Below are 16,547 nucleotides of genomic sequence, written 5' to 3'. Positions count from 1 at the left end.
TTGGGTTTTCAGATGTGTCCATGAACCAAATAAATTGGCGACACCTGGTCTAGTCAGCCGTGCTGGCTGGGACTTATAGGAGCTGCAGTGGTTAAAGAAGACCTTTTCTTTTTGACAGTCATAGTTATTATTTTGTTTTATTGATTTGAAAGAGTTTATAAACTGCTCAATATTTTAAATGGAAAAGCAAACAATTATCATTAAAAGAAGAATGCAACCTAAAACGATAAAAGCAGGAATTCAGGGGATTCAAACTTGTAAAACATAATCTGATCTTATGTGTCAGGGAAAGTCGCATGACCCTGTCCTATAACTCTGTTCCAAATAAGACACTCCCTTTGTTCCAAACAAATCGTGGAAGATCTGTGGTTTAAAACAGAAGCCATGGATCACGCCCACTTGTTCTTGAACTCTTTGCAAGATTCGGAGAGTAAGGTTGTTGAAATGCCCCGCCAAAGGTGCAACTGAAAGTTTTACTACTCTATGGTAAGCATTTTAAAAACAAACTGTTAGCTGGAGGATTCATCCATGTCAAGAACCAGCTCCATTGTGTTGGCACCTACATACCCTTGGAAAAGAAGTGTGGTACTGTAGTTCTGCAAGAAAACAAGCAGAAGATTCTTCTGCACTCCTGCAAAACTACAGTCCCCAGATCCATGAGAGTTAATCGGCTTAAAAAACCAACAGGTGAAGTAGATATAATGCTAATTGTGTGGCATCCACTGAAAATGTCTACAGACCATTTGTTAATTTATCTTGGAACAGTTATAGGCTACCTTTCCGAATAAAAAGAGAATGGTAACAAGAGAGCATCTAGTGTAACAGAATAAAATAGCTCCCTCCCAAGACTCCCAAAGAACAATTCACAAAACAAATTATATGAACGTAGCAGTCAAAAAATCAGCAGTCAAAAAATTCACAGCTTGTCTAAAAGCTCTCCCCCCCCCCAAAGCAGACACTTGCCTCCCGCCCTGCCCCAGTCCTACCTCCTTCTCCATGATGTTTAATATAACTTAAACCCGATCCTGCTGTGATGACCTCATATATTTTTTCCTGTGCCAGGAAAAACAATTCATGTGGTGGTGGTGGTGGTGGTGAGATGAGAATGCTGTGATGTCAGGACACGTGCAAATTCTCCTGCATTCTGGGTGAGGAAGCTAGTTGCGAGGATGCTGATCTCAGCAGCAACATGTTTGACAAGTCTGGAGCCCTTGGTTAGCACCAGGGCTGGCCCTATCATTGGGCAGTGTGTCTCAGCTGGGTGGGAGTGACAAAAAGCAGCAACAGGTTGTTGAGAAGATAGCAATATCAAAAGCAACACAATGGCCAGAAACAATAACAATGTGAAAAACTTTATGGAATAATTCAAAACATCAAAACTAACAAACTGAAGTCTCTGAAAGTCTCTGAAAGTCCTTAAATGAATCATGGTGCCAGACTTTACCCGGCGGACAGCAAGCTGTGAAGCTTTGTATAATCAGCAGATATCCAATTCTGATGTCCAACTCTGAACTCTGCTGAACAGTGCTGAACAGTGCAGGTCATCGTTTGAATATTTTATTTTCAGTTAATGAAGAAATTATATATCTTTCTACTTACAAGTGTTGAACTAATTGGCTGATGAAGAATTCAACAAAACAGTAGTTGTTATCCGGAAACACTGTTCAGCAGAGTTGGACATCAGAACTGGACATTTGCTGATTATACAAAGCTTCACAGCTTGCTGTCCACCGGGTAAAGTCTGGCACCGTGATTCATTTAAGGACTTTCAGAGACTTCAGTTTGTTAGTTTTGATGCTTTGAATTATTCCATAAAGTTTTTCACATTGCTATTGTTTCTGGCCATCGTGTTGCTTTGATATTGCTGACTCATATTTTGAAACACAGGGGTTTGTTTGTTTACTCATTGTTGAGAAGATAGGGCAGTGTGTGCCACGTGGTCTGCACTCTGCCGTGCTAAGCCAGCCTGCTGACCTCAGGTGCCAGGGAAGGACTGTCCCACGACAAAAACAAAAGAAATTCAGTTGCCAATCTGGACAGCTTCTGTAACTGGGATGGGAAGAGGCACCATCTTGTCCTTTGCCTCAGACAGCAGATTGTCATGGGCTGGCCCTGGATAGCGCAGATGCAGTCACAGGCTTTGTCCGTCATCTGGAGCAATGCAAGCATTTCACTTTTCGAGACGGGCGGCAGGGCACTATCAACTTATCTGTAGGATTTCTTACCTGCCCTTCATTGTAACATTCCGGTGTGGGTTACGATGACATAGTAATGCAATATTAAAATGAGCTTAAACAATTTGCATCAGAAGAATAGGGTAGGTCTTAGAAATACATCTCAGCTGCAAAAGGCCAGGGGGCGAAGAGCTACACTATGAAGGCGCCAGATGCACCTCTGTGGGGAGGGAATTCCACAGCTTCCAAGAGGGAATTAAACAGCAATGTACACAGTGTAGAACATTTTGAGCACTGCAAGATGTATCAGCCTTGGGCAACATCAGAACTTCCCTTGAGCAAGTTTTGTTTATACATGGGGCTCTAACGGAAGAAAGAAAGCAGGCAGTGCTAAGGATGAACTAGTTTGAATTAATGAAGTTCATCGAGTTAGTTCAAAAATGTCCTCAACTACACTCAAAGTAGTTTCTATAATTGCTGGGTAGATAGAACATGAATTAAATCAGGAGTGGTTTCTTGGGGGGTGGGGGTGGGCTTTGAACAATTTCTAGCTCATCTGCAAGTTCATTCTCTTACCGGTGTTTTTTACACCTCAGACTCTTTGGGCCTTTAAGTGTAAAGATCACAGTTTTGGTGGAAAAATAATTAAACAATTCACATCCACTGTATGTGGGTTGAGGTTATTTTTGGACGTTTTATTCGTCTTCTCTTATATATCTCAGCACAGCAGCTTGTAGCTTTCTGAATGTTGGAAGAAATTGCCGAAGATTACTTAGACAAGCATGAATTGAACTGTGAACTGCACATGAACCAAACTAGTTCCTTTGCCACATACTGAAGTAGAAATAGCTCCTTTTAAAAATGAACGTCCCAAGCCCTGGATGCAGACATACCTCAGCAGAGGCTTAAGAGAACCCATGCAAGTAGCTTGAGCCACAAGATCTGACTGTAAGAAAAAACAAATTAGTACCTTGTATCCTGTGTTCCCTGGGCTTGAAATCCATTCCAAATCAACACGTTGAGGAGGGGTGTCAGGATCAGTAACCCCTCCCAGGGTGCTTCAGGAAACAGATAGAGTCTGATAGGTTCCCTATACTTGTTGGTGTCTCTTTGCCCTAAGGAAACAGAGGGAAATTATTTTAAAGTAGTAATGAATTTACAGCCCCTTTTTGAGAGCAACCGCCACACAACTGCTTACAAGTGTTTTGAAAAATTACAGTTCCAATATATAAACTTTTCTGATGCGGTAGAGAGCTGTATGAATTTATCAGGTTTTATTTTACTTTTATACATAGCTAAAAAACTGTGAAAATGCCAAGCTTGCCTAATATGCTGAAGACCCATATCTTTTGATACTTTAATAGACAGATAGGTAGATTAGAGCTGTATTTTGGTGCGAATGGTGGCTTTTGGTGCAAATGTAACATGTAAGAGAGATGTGCAGCAGGACACTTCCCATGTACTATATTTATTATTTATTTCTGAAAGTGCAGAATTCCGTGGTTATAGGGTTGTATGCAATGCCAGCCCTTCTCAGAGTAAATCCACTGACACCGATGGACATGACTAAGGCCCATTAATTTCAGTGGGCAGGACTAAGTAGTTCTGCTGCTCCCATGGGACAGTTTCAATGTTGTAAGCAACTTTTCAGGTAACAAAATATATGCAAAGGTCTTTGAGCTTGCTCAAATTCATGTGTTAACCATTTTTAATGTCTTTGGGGATTTATTTCCCCCCCCCCCCGAAAAATTAAATATTGTAAGGGAAGCACGTGCTGTTCGGTTTTCTGATTATTAGTTTGCAAGTAATTCTCTATTGCCAAATATTCTCATATATATCAGGGTGGTGGGCAACATAAAATCATCAGTAACATTTCATCAACAAACACAAATAACTCTTGATGGACTCTAGATCCCATCAGCCTCAGCCAGCATGTCCAGTGCTTTGAAATGATGGGAGTTGTAGTCAGCCAATGCCCTGGAGGCTGCAGGTTCATGGACTGGACTTTTTCAGGTGAGCATCTAACAGCAGGGAGAAAAATAATAGCTTTTCCTGGTGCTGCTGGGGACACCCTCATTGCACTCAAACCCTGGTGGAAACTCACTGCTTCCAATGAATTTCTCCCTAATTCCCACCCACTCCTCATATTCATAAGCTCCCAAACCCAATGACCCTGCTTGGTGATTATTATTTTTGGAGGGTGGGGAGGGAATATTATTAACAATTAATTATTATTGCAGTTGGAAAGCAACGTCAAAAGCCAAATTCAACCCTAAAACAGGGAGAGGAGTAAACGTTCAAGAGAAAACACAAGTGTTTCCCGAACACCAACATGTGATTTTGTGATTTTCTTTTTTCTTCCGGGAGGAGAAAAGAAAGGGAAAGAGGAGGAGGAGGTGGTGGAGGAAGAAGAAAAAAGACACATGCAACCCGGGTTGTCAAGATTAATTTGCAATAGGTGTCAGGCCAAAGAAAACGCTGCCCAAAGAAGCCTAACCTCTGCAACCAGCAACCTCCTTTGTGTCAATTTAAGCAAATATTGTGGCGTTTCCATGGCAATCCCTGTTTTGAATATCTACAACACACACTTTTTCTTTCTTTTTTTTTCTTCTTACAAAAAGGGCTTTTCCTGTTTGTGCTGCAGCTATAAAACCTGTAAATATTTTCTGCCTTACCGCACGTATCCCTCTAGCGATCTTTTTTGAAGAAGAAAAAGGGGAAAGGAGTCGTTTTCTGCCTCCCACTAGTGTGTAGAACTCAGAGGTACCCTGTTTGGGATCTTCTCAAGGAACAAAACTACAACATGTTTGGGTTCTTTGGCCCATCTGACCCCAGAGAAACCTGCAACAGTCCTAACCATTTCACTGAGGAGGTCAGAACTGGAAATGCTTTCAGGCGTCAGCCCAAAACATACAGCTAACCCTAATCCTAATTAGGAAGGAAAAAAGAAACCCATCAGCTCACATTAACAATATAATAAACATCCTTCTTAATTTACACATACAGATCGCTAAAGATGCCGTCCAAATGTACAAATAGGTATCCAAACAACTTTGGCATTTATAGAAAATACATTCAAACATACCAAGGACATTAAGGTCTTCAGGCCATTGCAGAATACATGGCCAGTACCGTATTTTTTGCTCTATAAGACTCACTTTTTCCCTCCTGAAAAGTAAGGGGATGTGTGTGTGCGTCTTATGGAGCGAATGCAGGCTGCGCAGCTATCCCAGAAGCCAGAACAGCAAGAGGGATCGCTGCGCAGCAATCCCTCTTGCTGTTCTGGCTTCTGGGATTCAGAATATTTTTTTTCTTGTTTTCCTCCTCCCAAAACTAGGTGCGTCTTGTGGTCTGGTGCGTCTTATAGAGCAAAAAATACGGTATTTGATCTTCTGGGCTTGAAGTATAAGTCTCTTAGTAACAATAATCCCCATACTACAGGAGCGTAATTTAAAAGTACATGAACCTACACAGACACCAAGGATTTCATCAAGACAAGACTTATATGGACAACTTCAGACCAAAAAGGAAATATTACTGTACAAGCCCAAATCATATGCCTGAATGAGGCATTCCCAGGCTTACACCTGCAGCATCTGAGTTAGTTCCTTCTTGTAGACATGGAATTCAGTATATCCAAAATATAAATTTATGCTGAATCAATCTCAATTATAGATTGAAAGAAACATTCCACAAATATACTAAAGTAACTTTCCATTATTTAGGCTGTATGGTATATTCTAACTCCTCATTCCATTTCCCCCTAAGCTGTTGAACTTTTGCTTTACAAGCATCCCATAAACATTTGTAAATGATAGTTGTGGGTTTGGTTTTCTGTAAAGATCCAAATATTACTTCTGGCTATTTTGGGGTGCTGAAACACTTAAAGCAGAGAGACCATAAATAGACACAGACAGGTTTTGAAATGGAAAATACTGCCGTTCGGCACTCATTGGTAAATGATACCTAACCCTCAATATTAGGAAAGTGTAAAAATTCTCCATCTATTCCTATCAGCTGATCTAATGTATAAAGGCACCCGGATGTAGAAGGCTGGCCTATTCTGATGTTCATTGGCTCTCCAGGAAATCAATCAAGGTCTTTGCTATCACCCAATACTTCATCTTTTTTTTTGTTTTATACTGGAGATGCCAAGAATGGAACCTGAGACCTTCCTAATGGGACAAAGGAAGCTGCCTTATACAGAAGGTTCAAGGATCATTACTGCACTACATGGACCAATAGGTCTGATTCAGAAAAGGCACCTTCCCAGGTTCCTATGAGATGTTGAGGTCCTACACAACTAACCCTAGGCTTCCACCAGCAGCAAGGCAGTGGTTAAAAAAAAAGTAAACTGAATTTCCTGGCTGTAATGGGCTGGCGCCAGGCTCCAAACATTAGCCTAATGTGTTAACTTGGGGGAAGTCAGTTTCCTTTGGGATTTTAACATTCTCTGGAAATGTCATATCATCCAACGGGACTGTTTGTCCAGGAGACACAGTATTTGAGAGCTCAGAATGAACCAAGGGCAGTCAATGGACTTCACCTTCCAGGAATGCACATGTGCGTGTATTGAACACACAGAGAGGGAGACACACAGAGATCACACACTTTTACCCCAGATTTATTAATCTGGAAAAAAGGAGTATTCTTTTGCAAACACTATTCTATCAAGGCCAACTAAATTGCATCGACAATGCTCAATGTAAGACAAAGCGCAGAATCGCTTTCATGGAACATTTGGGCCAAATCCACACATGCAGGAAGTATGACCCACATAATCCTGACCATCTTTACAATGCTATTTCCTCCTTTTCTCTTTCTCCACCATCTGATCTGCAGTTTCATGCAGATGGGACAGAATACCTGCAGGGAGCTGCTCACACAAATAAAACTGCCCACCCCTTGCTGCTAGTATGCCGCCTGATTTACATGTGTGACTGGAACCTTATAATGGGCAAATCCTGCAAATCATTCGCAGTAGATGCAGTACTTAAAAGAAAGGACAAAGGGCTGTCTGATCACCTTTGTTAGATTAGTCAAGCAATAGGGAAGGGGAAATAATGTCACAAACTCTAAGAATGAGTTTACTTTCGGTTGGCTCTGTCTTTCTCAAGACAATGGAGAGAAGGAAACTTGGTGAAGGAGTAGCATTTACTACACCCCCTGTGCTGTCCTGGGTGAAACTGACTCTCTTCTAGGAAATAAACTTGGGGCGGGGATAATGAAAAGAAAGCCAATCCTGTCAGCTGAGCAGAGCCAGAGCTGTTGTTCAGTTATTTGTTAGGTTGGCATGAAATCACCTTGGTAATATTCAGAAGGGAGATCGGCAGGAGAACTTGTAATAACTCACACAACCCCCGAATCTAAACAAGACATCAAACAAGGCCAATGCCTGCTGTTATCTATTGAATTTTCTTCACGGGGTGGAGGGGAGGGGCAGGGAGAAAAGCTTCTCAGGAGGGTGTGTGTATGATTTTTAAATTATTATTATTATCATTATTACATTATCAATTTGATAATCTGGCCCCAAACTGTGGAAATGTTTGTTTGTTTTGAAAAGGCTAATACAGTATTCACCTCAGGGGTGTTGTTAGGGGTGGCCGAAGAGGCCTCAATCCTGGGTCTTTTGTGCAAGGCCCCAACATTATTGCCCCCCCCATCACCAGTCCTACTCAGAGTAGACCAGCTGACGTTAATGGCCATGACCAACTGAGGTCCATTAATTTAAATGGGCCTACTCAGATTCAACCCGTACATATTTTTTACTTGACTTACTGCAAAAGACCACCTTTTCCCCTCTTTTCTGCTCAGAGGAGAATTAAGCCCTGAGAACAAGAACCAACGCTGGTCTTTCCTCCCGCTGAAAGCCTGAATCTTTGCCTATACCTTAGCATATGCTGATTTGTGCTTATTTGTGCCGTGGGACCTGCGCCCAAAACTTTTATGCTCCTAGCAACACCCTTGATACACAACTCAATCACTCTCTTTAAAAAAATAAAATGTAATGTAAAGATTTAAGAATGCGGTTGCTTGGTGGACCTGGCTACCAACACAACATGTGCGCGGACAATTATGGCTTTTGTAAATAAATAAATAAGACCAGACAAATGCACTGTGTGAGGAGAGGTTCGTCAATGGCTGTTTGCCATGAAAGCTACCTCAGCAAAGAAAAAAAAGTCTATTACCATTGCACTCTGCTTGTAAAGTGTCAGGAAGCGCCAGCACAAGAACAGGAAGTCTCAACTCTAGGCGAGACTGCCCCAAGTGGCGAGCAACTGAAACTGTGGTTTAGGGGGCATATTTCAAGGGAATAAAGTGTTCTTGGGCTCTGGACTAACCCTGCCCATCTAGGGTAGCCATTGGCTTCTCCTGGGACTGCAAAAGGAGTGGGCTAGGGCACTGAGTGGGCAAAAAAACAGCCTTGAAGGCTCTGGGGTGTTATGGTTTGTTCAGTGACAGTGAATCCTGGTTTAGCCTCCTAAACATGGCCTCTGCCCTTCCAGGCTACAACCCTTTCCCCCCAACATTCCCAGTTCCAGCTGTTCCTCCACCCTGGTGGGAAGCTTCTCAGAGGCTTGGAGTTGATAGACCAGCCTTCCCCAACCTGATGTCCTCTAGATGTTGGGATTCCAGCTCCCATCAAACCTGATGGATGGCCTTGCTGGCTGTGGAGCTGATAGGAGTTGAGAGCCTAAGAACATGTGAAGGGAACCACACTGGGAGAAAACCTGAGACAGGTCCTTATCTGATCCAGCAGGGCACTTAGGAGACTCCAGCATACTGGTTAAGACAACCACTTGAATGGCTCTGAGAAGCTTACAGGCAAAATATGATGGAGAGAGCCATTTTATGGTTTATTTTGGGGTGGGGGTGGTTTGTCATCCTCTAGAGATGACAAAGGAATGATGAGAGTTGTAGTTCAGCAGCATCTGGAGACCCAAAGGTCCCCCACATCTGTCAACATTTGCTGTTCACCATGGTCTTCTAAACTTTTTTTAAAAAAGAAGAGTCATTTCAGTTACAGCATGGCAGCCCATGACCATCTACACAGAGCGGAGCATTTGCAAAAACTATTCGCCACAATTAAAATGTTTTTTTTAAAAAACAAAAACAAAATGCAACTGCAAAAAATGATAAAACACGTGTCCACAAACTTTCCAAATAGCTACATGTTTTGAAGGTGTAAATGCTGGCACACCAGTTTGGCTCTGATGAAATAACAAACGATGGAAATACCTTACAGATAAGACGATAAAAAGGACAAGTTCGTGGGAACCAATGCCTCTGTACTACTCCAAAACAAAGTACTGTCTTGTTTATTTGTTTGTTATTAACGTTCCCAATCTTGGAAGCTTGGGACTAGAATTCCTGTCAGCTTCAGTCAGCATGGCCAATGGTTAAGGAAGATGTGAGTTGTAGCCTATAAGATCCAGAGGGCAACAGGTTGGGGAAGGCTTAGATAAGCATTTTTAGGCCACATAGCTTTCGGACAGAAAAGGAAAACTCCGATCCTTGTGGGATATTCTCCAGGAGAAGAAAAAGCTAAGGAGTCAATCTTGCACAAATCTGGAGTGGAGTCCCTAAGACAGTTGGATGGCACCTTGTATTCTTCTTTCCAGCAACTCCTGCAGCCTAGCTGGTGCCAAACATATTGCTCTGCTTTCCTTTGGACCACATCAACAATATCTTGTCATCTGGGCAGCCCTGGACCTCCATACACACTGCCCAGGCTTGCACCCTGGGAAGGTCACTTTGGTGCTCCAAATGCAGCAGTCTAACTTCACCCCCAGAGGCATACTCCACTGTCACTCGAGACAAAAGGCGGTGCCAACAACAAGGCGCACTCAGGACTATCCCTGCATCAAAACTTCCAGACAAAATTCTTCCTACAGCACAGATTATTTTCTTTCTACCATTTTAAAAGCAGACATGTACACTCACATAAACAAACACTGTGATAATGGGATGCTGGCCTAGGGGGGCCTTTTGACCTGATCCAGCAGGGCTCTTCTTATGTTCTTCTGCATACCACAGTTTAAAAATGATATTGACGACTTAGGATACATGCACAGGAGGATACATGTGTTCTGGGGGGGCGCAGGGGTACACATACCCCTAAACTTTTTGTGAATCTAAGTTTGGCCTCATTGAGGGGCAATATTTCAATATGAGTAGGAAAATGAGAGTACCCCTAAACATTTTTTTTAGGAATAAAGCACTGCTGGAGATGATAAGGAAAGATTGATGGAGGTGAGTGTGTTTAGCTTAGAGAAGAGATAACTGAGAGGCAACAAGAGTGCCATCTTCAAATCTTTGAATGTTGTCACATAGATGATGGAACAATGTGTTCAAATTATAAGACAGCAGGTTTGCAAGAATGTCCTGGAAGCTCCAGCTGCTTTGGCAATAATACGGGTTGCCTCAGAAGGTGATGGGCTCTCTCTGTTAAGAGATTATTAAGTAGAGGCTACACGGCAACCACGTTACCAGGTCAGTTTCAAGGTCCTTGTAGTTATTTACATGGTTTTTAACAACCTGAGTCCAAGATGTCTTAAGGATCTCCTTATCCCTCGTATCCCGGCTCCGTCGCTGAGATATTCAGGGGAGTCATTATTGGTGGTCCCCTATGGCTCAGACACATGGCTCGTATCCATCAGAAGACTTTCCTTCAGTGTACTGGGCCAAAACCTGTGGAACTCCCTCCTAACTGAGATTAAACAGGCACCTTACTTGCTGAACTTCAAGTGCATGGCAAAATATTGTCTCATTTCAGCAGGCATTTTAAGGCAGCGTTCAGATTCTATGATGACTTTTTATTGTTATAATCATCTGTATGGTAGGGTTGCCATATTTCAAAAAGTAAAGGAAGACCCCCAAAGTTGCTGAGTTTTTTTACAAAACAAGATTTTTCAATTGATTTGCATCACCTTTTGGAAATTCCCCCCAGACATCAATTCTGCATATGAAATCCTGGTAATGTCCGGGGAAATCTAGACTTATGGCAGCCCTACTGTATAGTACATTTTCATATACACCGCTTAGACATGCTAATGAATGAGCGGTATAGAAGAAGAAGAAGAGGAGTTTGGATTTGATATCCCGCTTTATCACTACCCGAAGGAGTCTCAAAGCGGCTAACATTCTCCTTTCCCTTCCCCTCCCACAACAAACACTGTGTGAGGTGAGTGGGGCTGAGAGACTTCAAAGAAGTGTAACTAGCCCAAGGTCACCCAGTAGCTGCATGTGGAGGAGCGGAGATGCGAACCCGGTTCACCAGATTACGAGTCTACTGCTCTTAACCACTACACCACACTGGCATTGTAAATGCCTTAAAATGATGAATAAATAAATAACATGTTAGAGAAGAAGGCTTATTGGCACTGGAAAGGGTGGACCATCTCTGAGGCCCCTTCCAGTGCTAGGATTCTATGCCATCCATGTCTCACAAATGACTAGTACAGTTCTTTGTGGGCAAATTAGCTTTGGTGGCCAGCAGCTTTCACGGAATGAAAAACACTGGCCGTCACACGGGTTACTGTTATTATATTTATATTGTGCACATACTGCTCTGTCTTTATCCTCACAAGAACCCTGCAAAGAGGGTTATGCTGAGAGACAGTGCCTAAGTAAGTGCTGTGGCTCAAAAGGAATTTGAACTTGGGTCTTCCTGGCCTAAGATCAGCCCTGTAGCCACTACAGTGCTGGCTGTTTGACAGAGAGACTATCTAGTGTCTTCATTGATTAATGTGTACAATTCTACGATCTCTCACAAAACAGCATAGGTCAGAAAGGCTCTCCAAAAAGATGAATGGGACTCAAGAAAGGAAGGCAGGCTAATGTGATCTCACCACAATCATTCCGCAGCTTAAATTCCCTGTTGGCCGTTTTGCTTTCTAACCCCACCTAGAAAAAAACAGCAAGAATCCTTCAAATAAGACCATGGTGGAATTCAAGAGGAAACTCTTAATCCCAGAGGAGAATGGTGCTTACCTCCCAAAGTGAGTGGTGCTGGGGCAAACAGATAGAAAAGGAGCTGACTAACACCAAATCAGATCAGTCACCCATCCAGCTCAGTCTTGGAAAAGCAACCAAATGAAAACTTAATTTTCTGCAGATATGTTTACCACCCTGGCTAGGGCAGATGGAGGAGATACTAAGACCTTCCTTGTCATCAGTGTCTATCAAGCTAGCACTTAAATACAAGACTCATCTAAGCCTGGCATTGTCCACTCTGACTTACTGTGGCTCTGTTCTCTTATCACCAGGGGAGCCAACTTGAATAAAATGTTAAGGGAGGGTTACCCTGCATAACTGATCACACAATGCTGTGCGCACACACACCATTTGAATGGCAATGCCCATCTACCTTGGGGGCCCCCGACCCCCTCAAATATTTCATTGGGGGGCTAGAAGTTGGCTCCTATGCTTATCACTGGGCTATGGTCCTTTCCTCATCGGTTCCCCAGAAACCCAGATGTGTTGAGGCCCAAAGCAGACTAGGAAAACAAAGTTGCTTTCCTTTTCTTAACCAACAGCTACTTTCTGGCAGAGAAACCAGGATCTGCAGCTCTGACCTTGGCAAGCCCCAGTGAAAATGAAGACCCGGAGAAGAAGCTCCAACATAGGTGGGAGGAACAGCCCCCCCAAAAGCAATCCTACCTGATGAGCTTGCTGCTCCTCTTGTTCCCCTGGGAGGTAGCTGGCAGCTCCAGGGAAGTCTTTAAAGCTATTTCCTGCCCTAAGACCTATCTCCTACTGTCATCACAACTCTTATCTGGGAGAAGAAAGCATGCATTTAAGAGAGATTGTTGTTGGCATGCTATCACATTGGAGGGGAGCAAGCGATCCACACCAACCAGACAAAGAGAGAAAGAGCCAGACTAAGAGATGTGGAAGAACTTTGCTTTCTTGATTCCAGCACCCGCACCCCAAAAAGGAATATTCTGCGCCACAGCAGGCTTGCAATCCTCCCCTTTATCTCCCAATAAAGATCAAGCTGCAGCAAGATGCCTATCTCTTCTCTCCTTTCTCAAACCAAGCTTTGTGACCCATTTTTCCAAAGCTGGGTACGATGCAATACGGGCCCTGGAGTCCTGGAGCTTTCCCAAAAAGCCAGGAGATTTTGCAATGATTACAGCAACGAGAAAGGGAGAAATAGAAAAGTAATAAGTGATCAAAGGGGAGGGTGGTGAAGCTGGAGCCCGTTGGGCAACTCTGCCGAAATCCTTCCTACACGTCTGGAAACAAGCAGAGCTCCTGGTTCTACTTAAGAATGTAGAAAGCTACCTTGAACTGAATCAGGCCATCGGGTCTTCCCAGATCAGTTTTGTCTACTCTGATTAACAGACAGCTGCTTCCCAGGTTTTCAAATACGAGTCTATTCACCAGCCCAACCTGGGGAAGCTGGAGATTGAACCTGAGACCTGCTGTATGCAAAGTGGGTGTCCTACCCTTCCTCTAAAAGCAAATAAAGATTCTGCTCTTTGTGGTTCTGGGTAAAGGGCTGGCACAGCAAGCTGCCGAATACCAAGCCAGGAAAATTGGTCCACTTTTTCATGTAGGGATGGAAGAAGCCTAAGAGTGGCAGTGGACAGGATCAAGGATGTGGCGAAGGGGAAGTATGTAGAGCTATCCTCTCTTCATATAGCTCAGGGTCTTTTAGTGAAACCAGTGGGGAACAGAGGCAAAAGAAAAGGGCTTCTTTGTGTGATGCATGGTTAACCTATGGAACTCACTGTCACAAGGTGCAGTGATGGCCAATGGCGTAGATAGTTTTAAAGGGTGGTTAGGCAAGTAAGGTAAAAAAAGGTAAATTATCCTTGGACGGTTAAGTCCAGATTTGGCCTCTCCATCTGAAACCTTGGGGAGCTGCTGCCAGTCAGTGCAGACAACACTGAGTGGATCAATGGACAGATTCAGAAAAGGGCAGCTCAGGTGTTCCTGTGCTTATTTAAAGGCTTTCCAGAGGCATTCGGTCGACCACATTAGGAAGCGGAAGAATGAGCTAAATGGACCCTTAGTTGGATTCAGTAGGGCTCTTCCTTTCCTCTTACATTCCAGGAGTTTCAATAACCACTTGCTCACAGTGCAGTTCTAGAAGTGTTACTGAGCCACTGAGTTCAGTGGGACTTGCTCCTAGGTATGTGGACACAGGACTGCAGCCTCACTCAGACAGCAGAAAGAGAAGGCTTTACGGGATTTGGTTCTTTCAGAATCACCATCCTATTTATAAGGTTGTTGTACTGCCCAACTCCACAGCAGGATAATGACAAAAATTAAGCAGCCCTATTGCAAAAGGACAGGGTTCCTTCCCCAACTTCAAAACAAAAATAAAATAAATGTTTAATGATTTTCCAAGTACACGCAGAGAGAGAAAACTGTTGTGCTCAGCAAATGGGGTGAGAAAAATATATCTATCTATCTTCATCCTACAACAAAATCCCATTTGATGTGTTGTGGCATGAAAGTGTTTTTCATTGCATTTTTACAGCATGATCTCATGTATCCTGCAAAATGGGGTACGCCCAAAACAGCAGGTATTTTATGGGATACACGCAGAGCAAATATATACACAATTAAGAGGGGGGGGGGAGAGACACTGTGAGAGACAGGGAGTAAGTAGTATTGGTAAATATTCAAATCAGCTGGCAACTGTGCCAGCTCCACTCCCTGGGAGAGATTATATATATATATATATATATATATGCGCGCGCATGCAAAAAGTTAGGAGCCAGCAAAAATTTATAGGAGCCAGTTAGGGAGGAGAAACCAGATCCTTGACCTCTGCAGCAACACAGATGCCAATGACCACAAGATGCACATATTTTTAGGTGCCAATGGCAACAAAAGACAGGTGTTGTTTTTTAATATCTCTCCATGTATGTGGGCATATAATGTTCATCATCATAGTAGTGTGAAGCTGGAGGAGGAAAGTCCAAAGCCAAGTTTTTTCACTTATTAAGCAAAAGATAACCAGGACTGTGTGTATTCTGTGCCCTGCATAAATTATACAAATTAACTAAACTTGCATGAATGATGTAAAGCAAACATATTATCCTGCTACTAATTTCACGGGAGAAGGCAAGGAGCTTGGGTAAGTCAAGCAGCTCACTGTGGGATAGCAGATATTGGCCATGCTGTTTCAAAGCTCTTTGCATCCATAAGGTCTAGAAACTTGGGGTGTTTTATTTTATTTTTTAAAAGAATGAATTCAGAATGGCAGCAGTCCACACCGCTCAGATTGCCATTTGCCACAAATGGAGAGAACAGGAACTGAATGTTCCTCCTCTGCACGCCAGAGGTATTTGAAAAAATCCAAGAACAGGCGCAGCAAAACTAAACACAGATGTCTCAAAGCAAGTGAGTCAAGCCATGCATTACAGTGAAGAAAGGGAGATCGTTCTGAAGTCTCTAGCTTGCCTGACATGGTGATAATATCCCCCCAGTGCTGCTTAAAGAAAGTCCCTCTAAAGTATGATGGTTAAACAGATGAATGCATTTGAGAATGAAAACTCTTAAATCAAGATATATAAACAAGGAAGGACACATCAACCCAAGCGTCTTGGACTGGCCTGTGGTTGGAACCAGCCACACCTGCCGCCCCCAACATGGAGCCTGCCAAATGTTGCTGGATGCCCAGTCCCATCATCTCTGGGCATTTGCCACCTGGTCCAGCAACATCTGGTTCAGCAACACCTGGAAGGCACCAGGCTGGGAAAGGCTATGTCAGAAAAATCTTGTGATGATCTGCACCCAAGTCAGATACTGATGAGAGCTGGGCAAAGCAAGGTCAGGGGTTGTAGCTAACTGAGTTTTATTCAGCATAGTCCCATTGAAAGTAACAGCCCAGCATTAGTCATGGTCATTACTTTCAGCAGGTCTGCACTGAATAAAACCCCAGGCCTCCTAGTTTATTTATACACAAGGAGTTTAATTGCATCTCACAATAAACACACAACGGTATGGCTTAATTTTACACTGATTTTTAAACTGTTTTATGTCATACTATATTATTTTATGCCGTGCACTGTCTTTTGGCATTTTTATGCTCAGCGGCATATAAATTTGCGAAACAATAAAAATATCAAAGTCACTAAAAACAAACAAACCAGCAACAGGAGGCTGAAGATGAAAGAAGGCAGCAGAATGTTTTCCCCAGTACAAGCAAAAAAGCATTTAGTCCTGGGTAGATTTTTTCTAAAAAAGCCTTTGCCAGAACATCTGTCAAGAGCAGGCGTAGCCAATATGGTGCCCATCCACCCTAGCAAGCATGTCCAATGGTCAGGGCTAATGGTAGCTGAACTCCAGTGGTGTCAGAAGGTTAAAAGAAGGTTATTTTGTGAACCGCCCTGAGACCTCCGGGCATAGGTG

At 43.0% G+C, this 16,547-nt stretch overlaps 1 protein-coding gene across 5 annotated transcripts in view; it reads right to left on the bottom strand.

The window, feature by feature from the left end:
* Positions 1 to 16,547, bottom strand: part of CASZ1 (castor zinc finger 1) — a 435,935-nt gene that overhangs the window by 238,041 nt on the left and 181,347 nt on the right. For all 5 annotated transcript variants that reach the window (XM_083628374.1, XM_083628373.1, XM_083628372.1 and 2 more), the window contains one exon: positions 3,145 to 3,289. The gene's annotated coding sequence lies outside the window, so the exon portion shown is untranslated. The remainder of the gene's footprint in view (positions 1 to 3,144; positions 3,290 to 16,547) is intronic.

This window comes from Podarcis filfolensis, assembly GCF_964270895.1.
Source record: "Podarcis filfolensis genome assembly, chromosome: 8".
NCBI classification, from domain to species: domain Eukaryota; kingdom Metazoa; phylum Chordata; class Lepidosauria; order Squamata; family Lacertidae; genus Podarcis; species Podarcis filfolensis.
Note: the sequence above shows the minus strand (reverse complement) of the source record. Positions and strands in the feature narration are given on the sequence as shown.